This window comes from Lithobates pipiens, unplaced genomic scaffold (assembly GCF_037356315.1).
Source record: "Lithobates pipiens isolate NorthernLeopardFrog02 unplaced genomic scaffold, aLitPip1_a1.2 Scaffold_8, whole genome shotgun sequence".
Taxonomy (NCBI): domain Eukaryota; kingdom Metazoa; phylum Chordata; class Amphibia; order Anura; family Ranidae; genus Lithobates; species Lithobates pipiens.
The window spans coordinates 279,537,740-279,554,005 of record NW_027507903.1 but is presented as its reverse complement, the minus strand read 5'-3'; the positions used below and the strand labels follow the sequence as shown (position 1 = coordinate 279,554,005).

General features: G+C 46.6%; 1 protein-coding gene across 1 annotated transcript in view; it reads right to left on the bottom strand.

Annotated features, from left to right (window-relative positions):
- Positions 1-3,412, bottom strand: part of SLC41A2 (solute carrier family 41 member 2) — a 154,028-nt gene extending 150,616 nt beyond the window's left edge. The window contains exon 1 of the mRNA XM_077472106.1: positions 3,275-3,412. The gene's annotated coding sequence lies outside the window, so the exon portion shown is untranslated. The remainder of the gene's footprint in view (positions 1-3,274) is intronic.
- Positions 3,413-16,266: the final 12,854 nt, after the last annotated feature.

The window sequence follows — 16,266 nt, the reverse complement described above, 5'->3', positions numbered from 1 at the left end:
AATGCGCTGTGCATTCCTGTGCGATTTACATGCAGTCCTACGCAGTGCAATTTCCATCCATTCATTTTGAATGGGATGAAAAAAAAAATAATAATATCGCACTGCATCACAAGTAGGGCATGCGCTACTTTTGGAAACTTGCTGCAACCACATTGCATAGTACTATGTGATCCGGCGTGGGCAAATGCACTGCGGCTTGCATTTGGGATGTCATCAATTTAAAGTGGTTGTAAACCCTTACAACACACTTTAACCTACAGGTAAGCCTGGATTAAGGCTTACCTGTAGGTGCTGCAAATATCTCCTAAACATGTATGGTTTAGGACAGGGATAGGCAATTAGCGGACCTCCGGCTGTTGCAGAACTACAAGTCCCATGAGGCATAGCAAGACTGATAGCCACAAGCATGACACCCAGAGGCAGAGGCATGATGGGATTTGTAGTTTTGCAACAGCTGGAGGTCCACTAATTGCATATCCCTGGTTTAGGAGATACTTACAATTCCCCGTATGAGGATTTTTTCGGCGCATGCGCAATTTAGAAGAGTCATGGCGTGCCGTTTTCATTAAACGACATGCCGTGACTGGTGGCTCCCGCACGCACGGGAGTGACGTCACATGACTCTGGCCAGTCACAGAGCCAGAGTCCGTGACCCCGGAAGGAAGATAGACACTTCCAGCCGGCGAGGAAATTGGGGACATTGCTGGCTCCTGTGTCAGGTAAGTGACACATAATGGGCTACTATGTGATGCATAGTAGCCCATTATGCTTTGCCTTTGCAAGGAAACAAAGAGGAAGTAAACCCATCAGGGTTTACTTCCTCTTTAATACTGACACCCGCTGCAGATAGCAACTGTGGTGCAGGAAACATGCATGCAAAGTGGGTTTCCTGCACCACGTTCTGGTGTGAAATTACCTATAAAAAAAAAAAAAAAAAAAAAGAGTATGATCCAACCAAGTGTATTCCCCTTATGTTATTTGTAATCATTCATATGTCAATGTGATAAGGATCAAACAAGTCACAAGATCTTGTTTGAACCATCCATGTTTTTAAAACACATCCTGGTGTGTGCAAGATGTGAAGTTCCCAAAACACGGAAGAAACAGATTACTTTGCAAAGGGAGTGTTTCTTGAGCTAAAAGAATGAGTTGAAATTGTGTTTGTTTCAATCACCCAGTCCTGAGCACATCATTTTACTAAAGTGAACATTGACTTTGCCAAGTTAGACTACGGTCACACTACACTGCACAGTAAAAAACAGTGTTGCACAATGTGAGCTCCAGCTTAGTAATTCAACCACAAAGTGCTCATTTGAGACATATGTGGTTGTATATCACTCATTAGAGGTGGGCAGATGACGACATCTCCAACCCAGCCAATCAGCCACCTCATTCCCTTAAACTTGAACACATAAGAATTACACAGTTTCTGAGGCTAATTTAATGCAGATAAGGCACTAAGCGAGTTTAATTACGACCTTAATCAACCACAGAACCTGTGTAATTAATATGCGTTTGGGTTTAAAGGGATGAGGTGACAAGCCTAGTCCCGTTCCCAGGAAAAAAAAAATCAAGTTAGGCCGAGTGGAGGTTCAGCCTTTCATAGGAAGCTTTGTATTCATAGAATACAAAGCTTCCTATGAAAGGCTGAATCCCACTCGGCCTAACTCGATTTAAATCAGCCTCAGAACCTGTATAATTCATATGTGTTCAGGTTTAAAGGAATGAGGTGGCAACCCTAAACGGGACAGGAAGCTCCCATCCCACTGCAGGTACACAGCGAGGTATACTCTATGTAGCCAAGAATAAATACAAATTTATACAGCACTGCAATTTTTAGTAAAGGAAATTTTTTGTTTAGTTTTGCTACAATCAAACAATGTAAACTTCACTAAAAGCTGGAGGTCCTAAAAGGCTGACACAAACCTCTTTCGGTACTGAACATACCAAACGCCTTCTCTCTCTCCACCTCTCTTCTCCGTCACTCCCTCCTCTACCACTCGCTTAGTTTTCTCCCATTTCTCTTTCACCTCCCCTCTATATCTCTCTTCTCTCCCGCTCCCTCTCTCCTTTCCTCTATTGCTCTCTATTCCCCCCCCCCCCCCCCACATCTCTCCCGCTCTCTATCTTCCCCTCTTTTTCACTCTACTGCTCGCTCGCTCTCCTCTCTACCCCTCTTTCTCTCTTCTACTGCTCTTATGCCCTGTACACACGGTTGGACTTTCCGGCGACAAAATCCATTGGATTTTTTTTCCGATGGATTTTGCCCCAAACTTGTCTTGCATACACACAATTGCACAAAGTTGTCGGAAAATCTGATCGTTTTGAACGCGGTGATGTAGGACACGTACAAAAGGGACTAGAAATGGGCCAGAACCCAATAGCTTTCGTCTTGTAATTTATTCTGAGCATGCATGACACTTTGTCGGTCTGAATTGTCTACACACACACAATCAGAATTTAAACAATCAAATTTTGTTGTCAGAAAATTTTAGATCCAGCTCTCAAACTTTGTGTGTCGTAAATTCTGATGGAAAAAGTCAGATGGAGCCCCTACACGATCGGATTTTACGACAAAGCTATCCAATCACACATTTTCAGTTGGAAAGTCCGACCGTGTGTACAGGGCATTACTCATCTTCTCTATCTTCTCAGTTAGTCTCTCCTTTACTGCTCTCCTCTTCCTCTCTCCCAATCTCCTCACTTTCTCCCTCTATCATTGATTCCCCAGCCTTAATAAAGAGCCCAGTCACTACAGCTATTGAGGAGAGGGACCCCCATAGAGGTGTCAGTCCCGCAGCAGCATAAAGTTGTGATGGGTGTCATGGCTACAATCTTCCCCATACCTCACTGTAACAGTAAACATAGATATAGAGCATGGGTGTCAAACTGGCAGCCCTCCAGCTGTTGCTGAACTACAAGTCCCATCATGCCTCTGCGAGTCAAACTTGTAACTGTCAGCCTTGCAATGCCTCATGGGACTTGTAGTTCTGCAACAGCTGGGGGGCTGACCCCCTGGTATAGAGGCTTCCATCTGATCTCCCTCAGCAGGTAAGGAATACTGATCCCACTGTCCTGGTGCACACTCTCGTGTATGGATGGAACCTGCTAGCAGTCTGATGTGTCCCCCCACACAAGTGTGCTCCTCAGTCACCCCTGTACAAGCGGCTGGCCCATTTCTCATATCAGACCCAGGTGACACCATCAATAACACACAGTATGAGGGACTACAGGGCTATTCTCCGGCACCCATTCTCCGGGACACCGTCATTACCTGTCTGCTGTCCCTTCCTGTCCTGGCTCCATGGTACCCCGGGTCATTCTGCTGCCCCACGGGTTCCAAGCAGATAGTTGAGAGCTGCGCAGTCGCACGGTCGGGTGGGCGTGGCTCCACGCTGACAGGGACGTGAGATCACGAGACAGCTTCTTACGCTCCAGAGACACAGGCGTGAGGGCGTGGCTTCTGTATCCAGGTGACGGCTCTTCCACGTCTATCGAATGAGAGTCGCTCCTGCCCAGAGGATGCTGACGTCACGTGTAGACATCTGTCAGATGTTGTGTTTACACTGTGTGGGATTCTTGTGAGTGAGATACGAAAAGTGGAATGAGTGACACGTCAACACTTCACTCAGGCTTCTAGGCCAAACCTACACTTCACATTAGATATGGCGTGACTGGCGATGTAATTCGAGTTTCTGGGATCTTAGTGGTACCTCCATGGCATAGGGCAGCGTTATCCTAGAGTCCTCCTTATTCCCATCACACACAATCCTGGACTAAGCTCTTAGCAAATTGGTGCTGCAGCAACCACTAGCTGGAAACTGGAACATACATGATGCGGTGTAATTATTTACCAGCGCACCACGCATCTTCAAGTAACTCAAAATGATCTTTTTTCTTGAAGCACGATCTCAGCCAAAAGAGTGCAATGTTCCGGAGCGGCTTATGACCTCTTCATCGTCAATGCTTGAAGAAGGGTCTAGCACGGCTCCGAAACGTTGCACTCTTTTTGCTTGTGGTCGTGCTTCAATAAAACAGATCGTTTGGACTTACTTGAAGATCCGTGGTGTGCTGCCAAATCTTTACACAGATTACTAATGTAGCACTACCCCCATATTAGTCGCTGAAGCCAGGGTTCCCCACTGCTGCACAGCCAGTCGCACAGCATTTCCTTCTTGCATCCAGACAGAAATAAGTCGCTTGGCTTTTTTGTTTTTTTTATTAGGGAATGATAACTTGGATAGGGCAAGGGATTATGAGATGCCCAACTTGAAACTCTCCAACAATTCAAACCAGGGACAACTTCCTCCCCATTTACACCTCTTCTTCCTTCTTCCTGCACAAATTTGGTTCCCTTGTACAACTTCCACTGGTTCACTTCCGGGGGGACTAACAGTCTCTGGTTAGCTCAGCAACAGCCCATTACGATTTAGGAACTTACCATCCCTTGGTAAAGTAGCTTACAAGGTGTGAACAGCATCTCACACAACCTTCTGCTTTCCCATAGACATTGATCTCACCTCTACTGCTTACACAAATACTAGCCCATCTGGCTGCTTTCTCTTCCCAGTCCTGACTGACACACAAATGGAGACTACCCAGGGCAAGGTTAGATGAAGTCTGGGCACACCACTGTCTTCAAGAGAGCATGGTCACAGCTGGCATTCTCTCCCCTTGTCTGTCCCTGCACTGTGCTTATCTACTCACTGTCTCTCCTTGTTCTCTCCACTGGCTCTCTGGTTTGGGTGCCTTCTGTGGTGGGATCCTTCCAGGCCAGCCCAAGGTAGGCCACCAACAGACTCCCCCCAGCACTACTTCCCCAACTTCCACCTGACTCTCTTGCTGGCATGACCCATGTCCATTTAAGGGCTCCTTAGATCTCCCGCCAGGGCCCCAACCTGAGGATTCGCTAAGGGACTCTAAATATTCAAGGCAACCCCTCCTAGCCTCTGCCTACTATCTTCCAGTACATTCTCCAACATTCTAGAAAGTGTGTGGGGGGGGGGGGGGCACCAGAGAGCTGCCAGGAGTCATCCAGCCCTGGCCTCTAATAACCCTGACTCAGATTCAGTGACTCAGGTTTATCATTGAGCCAGACTATAGTTCATAGCACACACACTAGAGGATGCTACACTAATATTTGTCTAATTAGCCTTCTAATGCCTGCTGGACTGTGGACACACTCTTCCCTGAATTTCAGGGTCCCTCTCAGAGAAGTATTTATCACACAGCTGTCATTCCTCCCAATTTTAGAGATAAACATTCCCTATGACAGAGGCTGTGTGCTACCCATTTATTTCAAGCCACTCTTTTGCACTTTGTTTAAAAAAAGGGGGTGCTCGTTCATGCTATATGCCGCTATTTTGCGCACTTCATAAATGCCAGTCATTAGCTGGGCACATAGAATACAATTGTTTACTATGTGCCCCATTCATACCACAATGCTGATGTAATGCTACAAAGTCCTCAGCACAGTGGCTGACACTGCACTGCAGCACAGCACACTGTGCAGAGGCTTCAATGAAGTGTCAACATACAATATTTCAAATAAAGTTAAGAAAAAGTAAACAATACAATGTGCTGAAGCATGCATAACACCGCCCCCTGCTGGACCTTAAACTGGCAGCTGCCCATGGGTTAAAATGATGTGTTTTACTGTGTGGGCTTGTGTGAACAAGCACTAAAAGTGACAATTAGGGTCTCTATTGATGAGCTTTCAGCTTGTCATATGGCATCAGTTTGAGTTGCTTCTGATATCATTCAAAATTTGTTGACTGGCCTGAAGGTGATCTTCTTCTGGCCTGCTTCAAGCAGGTTTTGCTTTCCCATAAAAATTATCAGGAATGCAACTTGTACTTGAACCAAACAAAAGAATATTGACAGGGCCCTTGAAAATCTCCCTGCAAAAAAAAAAAAGAAATTTAATTCTAGCCTCTCCCAGTGCCTATAATGCTGTTCTAATGCAGAGAAATAATCACCTTAGGTCTCTTTGGAAGCCATACTTAGAACTGTATCCAAACCTTTTTGTTTGTTTTAAGTAAGATGGAAATGGGTTAGACACTCTGCTGGGTTTTTAGTTTTATCTGTGTTCCAGTAGAGGGTGATCCACCCTTTGTGCATGTACTGGTGACTACTACCACAACAGAACGTGAAGGAAAAATCATTCTATGCAAACACCTGTTCTGGTGACAACTGTCAAAGGGGAGAATTTCCTTTTACTTTGGGGAGATTTCCTCCTACTTCCTGTTGTGAAATGAAAATGTGAAGGTAAATATCCCCCATGGGGCACAAAAAAAAAAAAAGATTTGACTGGAGAGCTGAATTCTGCCCATTTTGGGTATTTTATTCCTTGCTGCAACAAATATTACTAATTAAACAAAGAAGCTGACAGCGCTATTTGAAAGCCACAGATCGGTGCAATTTCAATAGTGCAGGCAATGGAGTGTCATGAGATTTGGAACTGTCCATTCACATGACAAATCGCACTGGTGTTAACCAGGGCTAAAGCACCAACCAGGGCTAAAGCACCTAGACCAAACCATTGACTCTTAACAACCTGTAAGGACCTGATTCTCTCATCTCTTCATTGTCAGATTTTAAGGCTACACAGGCCATAGGTCATATATGTTCAACTACGTCATCTACGCTGATGCTTGATGCATTTTTTTTTCAGCTGAATATCTTCCTTTCTTGGATCTGTTCTTCATTTAAATCATTTAAGTTTTTTTTTTAAAAAAAAAAGCTTGATGCCTGCTTTACTGGAAGCTGAATACTTCCATGCCTGGATCTATTTCTTCATTAGAGTCATTTGTGTTGATGATGACACTCCATGTCTTCTTTTCTGGAAGCTAAATATCTTTCTTCCTTGAAACTATTTCTTAATCAGAGTCTACCACCGATAAAGATGCTTCTTCTCTCAGAGTAGAATATGTTTCTTCATCAAATGTTCAAACATCTTTCCTTGTAAAAAGTTCCTGAGCTTTGCAATGTGTCGGCACATTCTAAAGGACCAACTGGCACCCTAGCTTAAAGTGGAACTAAACCCTCCTATTCTTTTCAGCCATGGAAGCTGCCATCTTAGCATCTGTCTGTTTGATCTGCAATTGCCATGGTGGTGCACATGTGATCAGTTATGACACCAGCCATTTAATGCTTTGACAGTTGAGTTGAGAGCACAAGCAAATGTGACAGCTTTTGAAACTGTTAAATTAATAGGTTTAGTTCCGCTGTAATTGTCAAGGTAGAGTATGCAGTGGCACGTCTACCTCTCAAGCCTTGGAGCAGCAGAAAGCTGTGAAAAAATAACAGCTATCTCTCCTACCAAAGGTGCTAACTAGAGTTCTACCGAGATACAATTGTTACTGAATATGTGCATGGAACAGAAAATGTAAAGTTAAAGATGAATTCCAGGTATGGATATTTTATGCATAGAGACATTGTTCCAGCTTTGACCAATTTAACTACAGTGCAACCTTGTAATATGAGCATAATCCTTTCCCAGAGAATGCTTGTAATCCAATGCACTCACATATCAAAGTGAGTTTCCCCATAGAAGTCAATGGAAACAAAGATAATTTGACTTCTATTGCATGCAGTACCGCATGTGGCCAGATGGGGGGGGGGGTGAGGGCATCAGAGAGCCTCAGAAATAATCGGGGACAGCTCAGCTGATCTCGGAATGCCTCGGAAAAGCTCAGAAACACTCAGGAACTGAGTATTTCTGAGTGATTCTGAGTATTTCCGAACAGCTCTGAGTGTCACCGGTGCCCTCGCCGGTGCCCCCGCACCTCTGGCCAAATGTGGTACTTCACACACCCATTAGCTTGAATCCTGCTTGATTTGCTAGACAACACTCGCAAACCGAGTCAGGATTTTTAACTTGTTACCCAAAGTTCCACTGTATGTATATACCATACCTGGAAATCACTGTAGTAGACACCACTATTCCTCTTGATTTCCAGTAGTTTCCAGGTCCTTTATCAAACAGCTGTCCCGCTGCATTCTAAACACAGAAGGTCAGCTGCTTGAAACAGGCGCCATTCAAAGAAATCGTTGCGTTTTCTGAATGAATCAATGCAAAGTGTTCTCTGATTGGAGGAGGTGGAGAATGGGACATCACTGCCCCACCCTTGTCTTTCACTTTGTCCATCAGCTCATCCTTCACAGTAATTACCTTTTGTATCACTCATTCTTCCCAATTAAATGGTGTGCTCTCAGGAGTAGGACCTGCCTAACCCTCTTGTATAACACAATATGTTCTATAACCCCCCGTTATTCCTTTTTTCTTTTAATCTTTTTGGTGCTATATAAATCCTATATAATAATAATAATAACTCCAATTCTGCTATGTGTCTGTAATTAAAAGTATTGGAGTGTAATACACACATCTCTCCACCAGAGGTCCAGTTAACTTTTGTATCCTTGATTAACCAAATATTAGTAAATATGACAGGAGACCTCTTGGATCTGTCTCCAGTGTGTAAGCCCTTGTACACACGATCGGACATTTCGACAACCAAATCCGTTGTATTTTGTCCGTCGGATTTTGTCTGTCGGATCTTGTCCAAAACTGTTGCATACACACGGTCGGACAAAGTTGTAGAAAAAAACGATCTTTCAGAACGTGATGACGTAATTTCGTTACGATGGGACTACGTTCAGGCTAGTAGCCAATAGCTTTGATGTAGGAATTTGATCTGAGCATGCGTGGTACTTGGTCCGATCAAAATTCTCCTATGTCCTATCGGACCAGTTGGTCGGAAAATATTTTCAACATGTTGGAAAACTTGGTCCGACGGATATTCCGACGGAATCAGTCCGATGCATACCACACACAGTCGGATTATCCGACAACACGGTCCGATAGGACACATTCCGACGGATTCTCCGACCGTGTGTACGGGGGCTAAGAGAGGTAATATCATTTAAGTTTATGGCTGAGACTGTAAAATCACTAGACTACAGCCATGAACAATAACTACAGCTGGGAGAGATCTTCTGCCCTTATTTATCATGGCCGCCATTGACTGGGCTATGGGTGACATTATCAGTGTACTGCCGGTGTAGTGTCATATTTTGCTCCGCATCGTAGAACGCTCCGGACGTGATGTTGCGGCCATACATTTTTCACTGCGCATGCGCAATGCATTCCAAATGCTTGCACCATGCGTTCCAAAGGATTTCCGACAATGTAGTTCAGTGAAACTGTCAGATAATGTCACGGGAGTGAGGGGAGGTAATCGTGACATTAACTTTCGACAGAGCGGAGAGAGAGCAGGTAACTGTGGTTCAGGGAGGGGATTACTTCCCCTCACTTCTGTGACATTATCTGACGGTTTCACTGGTCTGCATTGTCGTAAATCATTTGGAACGCATGGCACAAGTGTTTGGAATGCATCGCGCATGCGCAGTGCTAAATTTCTGGCTGCAACGTCACTTCCAGAGCATTCTATGATGGGGCGCAAAATATGACACTACACCGGGTGCACACTCTCACATGCTTCTGTTTAGCAGCCTGATCAGGAGGAAGCTGGGGGTGAGACAGAGAAGCAGGTTCACTCTGGGGAGTTGCAGGAAGTTGGTCCTTCACAAGGTGACATGAGAGAACAGTCATCAGCATACATGAGAAAACACTATATATAAACAAAAAAACTTGCTGCAATCGGGCTGATAAGACAAAAAAAAAAAGCTGCCAGGACTAAGGGTTAATGATACCAAATTCCCTATATACAGTGCCTTGCGAAAGTATTCGGCCCCCTTGAACTTTTCAACCTTTTGCCACATTTCAGGCTTCAAACATAAAGATATAAAATTTTTATTTTTTGTGAAGAATCACCAACAAGTGGGACACAATTGTGAAGTGGAACGAAATCTATTGGATATTTTAAACTTTTTTAGCAAATAAAAAACTGAAAAGTGGTGCGTGCAAAATTATTCGGCCCCTTTACTTTCAGTGCAGCAAACTCACTCCAGAAGTTCAGTGAGGATATCTGAATGATCCAATGTTGTCCTAAATGACTGATGGTGATAAATAGAATCCACCTGTGTGTAATCAAGTCTCTGTATAAATGCACCTGCTCTGTGATAGTCTCAGGGTTCTGTTAAAAGCGCAGAGAGCATCATGAAGACCAATGAACACACCAGGCAGGTCCGTAATACTGTTGTGGAGAAGTTTAAAGCCGGATTTGGATGTAAAAAGATTTCCCAAGCTTTAAACATCCCAAGGAGAACTGTGCAAGCGATCATTTTGAAATGGAAGGAGTATCAGACCACTGCAAATCTACCAAGACCTGGCCGTCCCTCTAAACTTTCAGCTCAGACAAGGAGAAGATTGATCAGAGATGCAGCCAAGAGGCCCATGATCACTCTGGATGAACTGCAGAGAACTACAGCTGAGGTGGGAGGGTCTGTCCATAGGACAACAATCAGTCGTACACTGCACAAATCTGGCCTTTATTGAAGAGTGGCAAGAAAAAAGCCATTTCTCAAAGATATCCATAAAAAGTCTCGTCTATTGGAGGGCTCGTCTCCGAAGGGTATGATCTCACGTACCTACCAAATTCTAATAGCGGATTCCTCTATGACGGGACCGCGGCACGCGTATATGGATAAATGGGACAGGGACTTGGGGGAGGCCGTGCCTTTGGAGACCTGGCAGCGGGTCTGGTCACGTGCAGCCAAAAGCTCTGTTTGCACTTTATATAAGGAAAATCAATACAAGGTTATGCTGCATTGGTATCAAACTCCGTCCCTGCTCCATTCTATTTACCCCTCCGCGGACTCCCGCTGTTGGCGCTGCCGTAGTGCAGTTGGGACACTGTTCCATATTTATTGGACATGTCCACGAGTTGTCCCCTATTGGGAAATGGTTAGGGCCTTATTATGTACAATTTTTGAGGCACAAGTGCTGTTAGACCCCAAGCTGTTTCTCCTGGGCCTCCCTCCTGCCACATTCTCCCGATCCTCCCAGTCCCTATTAGCCCATGTGTTGACGGCTGGGCGCTGCCTAATTGCCCTAAAATGGAAGAAACGGGAGATCCCTTCACTAGTTGAGTTACACACTAGAATTAGGGACGTCAGGCGTATGGAATATCTTACAGCTTCTCTAAATAATACGCTTGACAAACATAACAAGGTATGGGGACTTTGGGATGGGATGGAGGCACCCGCCTTTTGTGTGTAGAGGGGGGGGGGCGTGGGGTCGGAGGGGGCGTCCTTTATTTTATTTTACTTTAGTCTCCTTTCTTTTGTTTTCCTTTTCTTTTCTTTCTTGTTCTTTTTCTAATCTGCACCATTTCTCTCCCATTCTAGGGCTGTTCGCACGACTCTTCGTGTTTTTGTTCACCTTTCCTATTTTTCTTCTTTCTCCTTAAGTTCCCTTCTTTTTCCCCTCTTTTTTTTAGTCTTTGAAAGGTTTGTTTAATTGACCAGTAGCAGGCTGCAGGAATCTAACTCTCCAGGTAACGGAGTGTCATTGTAATGTACTGCTTGAGTTGATGCAATGCTGTACTCTATGCCTTTGCTTGCTGTGGTCTGTGACCGTTTGCTTTTATTACTTGTGCCTTATTGTTCCTTCTTTGATTTTTTTGTTTCCCTTGAAATTTCAATAAAATGTCAGTTTTCAAAAAAAGTCTCGTCTAAAGTTTGCCACAAGCCACCTGGGAGACACACCAAACATGTGGAAGAAGGTGTTCTGGTCAGATGAAACCAAAATCTAACTTTTTGCCCACAATGCAAAACAATATGTTTGGCGTAAAAGCAACACAGCTCATCACCCTCAACACACCATCCCCACTGTCAAACATGGTGGTGGCAGCATCATGGTTTGGGACTGCTTTTCTTCAGCAGGGACAGGGAAGATGGTTAAAATTGAGGGGAAGATGGATGCAGCCAAATACAGAACCATTCTGGATGAAAACCTGTTGGAGTCTGCAAAAGACCTGAAACTGGGACGGAGATTTATCTTTCAACAAGACAATGATCCCAAACATACAGCAAAATCTACAAAGGAATGGTTCACAAATAAACGTATCCAGGTGTTAGAATGGCCAAGTCAAAGTCCAGACCTGAATCCAATCGAGAATCTGTGGAAAGAGCTGAAAACTGCTGTTCACAAACGCTCTCCATCCAACCTCACTGAGCTTGAGCTGTTTTGCAAGGAAGAATGGGCAAGAATTTCAGTCTCTTGGGGGGCATGGTCTGGACAGCAATGGAGTAGGACGCTTGTGACCTGAGCTCTGCTCCTACCGCGATCTCCTGTAGTGATCCTGGGTGGCCACTGACTATTTTACCTGCGACTTTACCGGTGTAATACCCGCTACTTTCCCGTGTATACCTTGGGACGATGTCTCCGACGAAGAAGCAGTCTGCAGCGGCGGCATCTCTTGAAAAGTTCCGGGGGGACCACGAGGGCCAACATGGCGGACAGTCCCCTCCGGCTGCAGAACCTGCTACCTCAGACACGGCGAAGGTGCTTGAGGCGATTTCTACCTGCCAGGCCACGCTAACAACTAAGCTTGAGGAGGTTAAGGTGGACGTCTCACTTATCCGACAGGACATGGCTAAACTGCGTGACAGAGTGAAGTAAACTGAAACCCGGATCAGTCAGGCCGAAGATGTCCTGTTCCCTCTGCAGCATGCCCAGGAGGATGTGCAAAGACAACTCCAGCAGCTGGCCCAGAAACAGGACGACCTCGAGAATAGGCCCCGCAGATCCAACCTCCGATTTATCGGCCTACCGGAGGGCTCCGAGGGGGCTGACCCGGCAACATTTTTGGAATCTCTCCTGATTAAGGCCTATGGTAGGGAGGCGTTCTCTACCTCCTTTATCATTGAAAGGGCCCACAGAATGCCTGCCCGCCCGCCGCCGGAGGGGGCACCTCCCCACACGTGCATTGCTAAGTTGCTAAATTACAGAGATAGGGATGCTATGCTTCGCCTTACCCGAGAAAAAGGCAACATCCCGTTTCAGAACGGACATATATCGGTGTTTCCCGACTTCTCCGCAGAAGTTCAAAAACGTCGTTCCCGATTCGTGGAAGTTAAGAGGCGCCTCAGGGCACATCACCTCAAATACGCCATGTTGTACCCGGCCAGACTCCGCGTTGTGGGGGAAGATATGACCTACTTTTTTGAAGATCCTGAGCTGGCGGTATCCTGGTTGGACCAGAGAGACGTGGCTCGAAATCGGCCACCTCAGGACTAAAATCGGAGGATTTGTGAGTACTCTATCTGCTCCCCCCTTACTATTTGCCTGTGTGCATGCAGATCGCTGTTGGACTGCTTATGCGTGGTTCACTAACCTCAGTCCCTGAATTGATACTTATGTTCCCCCTCTCTACCATGGCTGGCCGTTACTCTTGTGGACTGAACATTTGCTGCTGCTTATGGCCACGCTCTGCGGGCATCCCCCCGTTTCGTTACACAGTACCCCTTCCCCCTCCCGGTTAGTTTGGGGGGCCCGCTTGGCGGGCTTTATTGGGCCCTTTTCCCTGAGTGGGTGGTGGGGCAATCAGTGTTCTTGATGTGTATTGTAGGCGGTAACGAGATGTTACCGCAATCTCCTCCTCACACAAGATCGGTGTGTGAGGAGGAGAACCCGGTAACATCTCGTTACCGCGGTTTGTTTACATTTTAGTGATCGGCTGTGAAAGGATCACAGCCAATCACGTGGGTAAACACCCGGCCAATGGCTGTTTACCAGCATCGGTGACGAGCAGTGGCCGCCACCGACGTGCACGCGCAGCGCGCTCACGATCGCACGCATGCGCCGTGCACAGTCGGGGTGTGACCATCTGTGATCGGCAGTGACTTCATCACGGCCGATCATGTGGTAAACGGCCATAACCAATGGCTGTTCACCCCCTTCGGTGGCGAGCGGTGTCTCCGTGACACGCCGCCACCGAAGAAACAGGGGTGCGCGCCCACGATCACGCGCATTCCCTGTTTAAACGCCGCCACAATAGGTGCGCCGCCTGGCCGTCATTTGATGGCCGGCGGTCAGCAACTAGTTAAAAACGCTTATAAACGCAAACGCGGCTAAACGCGGGTGCCGCGTTTAGCCGCGTTTTGCGTCTGAATCGTGGAAATTTTTACATCTAAACCCATTTTTTTGCTTCTGGAAACTGCATAAAAACTGCAAAAAAAGAGACTGTGTGCATGGACACATAGGATAACATTAAATGAGTTCAAAAGTGTCCAACTGTATCTGAACACACGTTTAACCACTTGAGACCCACGCTATAGCCGAATGACGGCTACAGCGCGGATCTCCTTTTCCGGGACTACGTCTATTGACGTAGTCCCGTGCACGAGCAGCCTGCGCGCCCCCTGAGGGGCGCGCTCTGTGATCGGCGAGTCCCGATCCGTGCCTGAATAAAAATGTGTCCCCCCTGTCAGTGCCACCCAGCAGTGCCCATAGTGCCACCCAGCAGTGCCCACAGTGCCACCCAGCAGTGCCACCCAGCAGTGCCCACAGTGCCACCCAGCAGTGCCCACAGTCTGCCTCAACAAAGGTGCTGCACCCCAGTACCACATATCCGTGCCCAGCAGTGCCACCCATCAGTGCCCATCAGTGCCCAGCAGTGCCGCCCATCAGTGCCCAGCAGTGCCACCTATCAGAGCCACCTATCAGTGCCACCTATCAGTGCCCATCAGTCCCATCTATCAGTGGTAACTATCAGTGCCCCTTAGTGCCACCCATCCGTGCCACCCATCTGTGCCACCCATCCGTGCCATCTTATCTGTGCCCGTCTTTGCCCATCAGTGCCGCCTTATCTGTGCCCATCGGTGCCACCTTATCTGTGCCTATTAGTGCCGCCTTAACTATGCCTATCAGTGCCCACCAGTGCAGCCTATCAGTGCCCACCAGTGCAGCCTATCAGTGCCGCCTCATCAGCGCACTTCAATGAAGGAGAAAAATGACCTGTTTGCAAAATTTTATAACAAACTATTAAACATGATTTTTTTTTTTTTGCATCTTTTTTTGTTTGTTTAGCAAAAAATAAAAATCCCAGCTGTGATTAAATACCACCAAAAGAAAGCTCTATTTGTGGGAAAAAAATGATAAAAATTTCATTTGGGTACAGTGTTGTATGCCCGCGCAATTGTCATTCAAAGTGCATCAGCGCTGAAAGCTGAAAATTGGTCTGGGACTGAGGGGGGGTTTAAGTGCCCAGTAAGCAAGTGGTTAACAGTGTCTCGTGTGCATGAGGCCTAAGACCCCATTCACACCTGAGCGTTTTGTTGCTTGAAGCCTGAAGCTACAAAACGCTAGAGGGGAAAAAATCTATTATTCTCAATGGAGATGGTTCACATCTCCACTCCATGTCGCCTGAAGCCGAACGCCTGAGGCTGGGTTCACAGTGCTGCGGCTACGAGAACTGGATGTGATTCGCACCGCACTGCAGTGCAAATCACATCCGATCTCTGTGCGATGCGAGTTCAGCCATACAGATAGTATGGCTGAATTCGCATCGCACCTGCCCCAAACTCGCACAGGACCCTTTTTTTGGTCCGCAGCAGAATCGGATCGCATGGGTGTTCACTCCCAGCAGTTCGCATAGGGCAGTGTGAACTGCCGCCGAGAGGCATGCGATGCATCGCTGCAGTGTGAACCCAGCCTGAAAACACTACAGGCTTCATGCACACGAGACGCAGATGCAAACTCTGCTGGACACATGTTTTTAAGGCTAGGCTAACGTTTTGCCGCGATTTTTACCGAGATTGACACTGCATTCACACCTCAGCATAGCGTTTTTGAGCGTTCTTACTGGCGTTTTGTCGCACGTTTTGACGCACGTATTCGCGCGTTTGCGCGCGTTTGCATACAGCGTTTTCCGGCGTTTTTTAACTTCAGCAGTTTTTTTTCAGCCAATAGGAAAAATATTCATCTCTTTTTTCATCTGCTTCCTGGGTAATGTACTTGGTTATTGTACTTCCGGTTCAGCATTGTGCTCCCTGCTCCATATCTAGAACTAGATATGGAGCTAGAATGCTGGCAAAGCGCCGCTGCAGCGGTGCTTTGTGTGTAATTGCTGCCCTTTGCCAGCGTTCTAGCGGCCGCTAGCAGGGCGGTTTTAACCCCCGCTAGCGGCCGAAAAAGGGTTAAAATTGCACACAAAGCACTGCTGCAGCGGCCCTTTGCCAGCGTTCGGCCGCTAGCAGGGCGGTTTTAACCCCCGCTAGCGGCCGAAAAAGGGTTAATGCAGCGGTGCTTTGTGTGCGATTTTAACCCTTTTTCGGCTGCTAGCGGGGGTTAAAACCGCC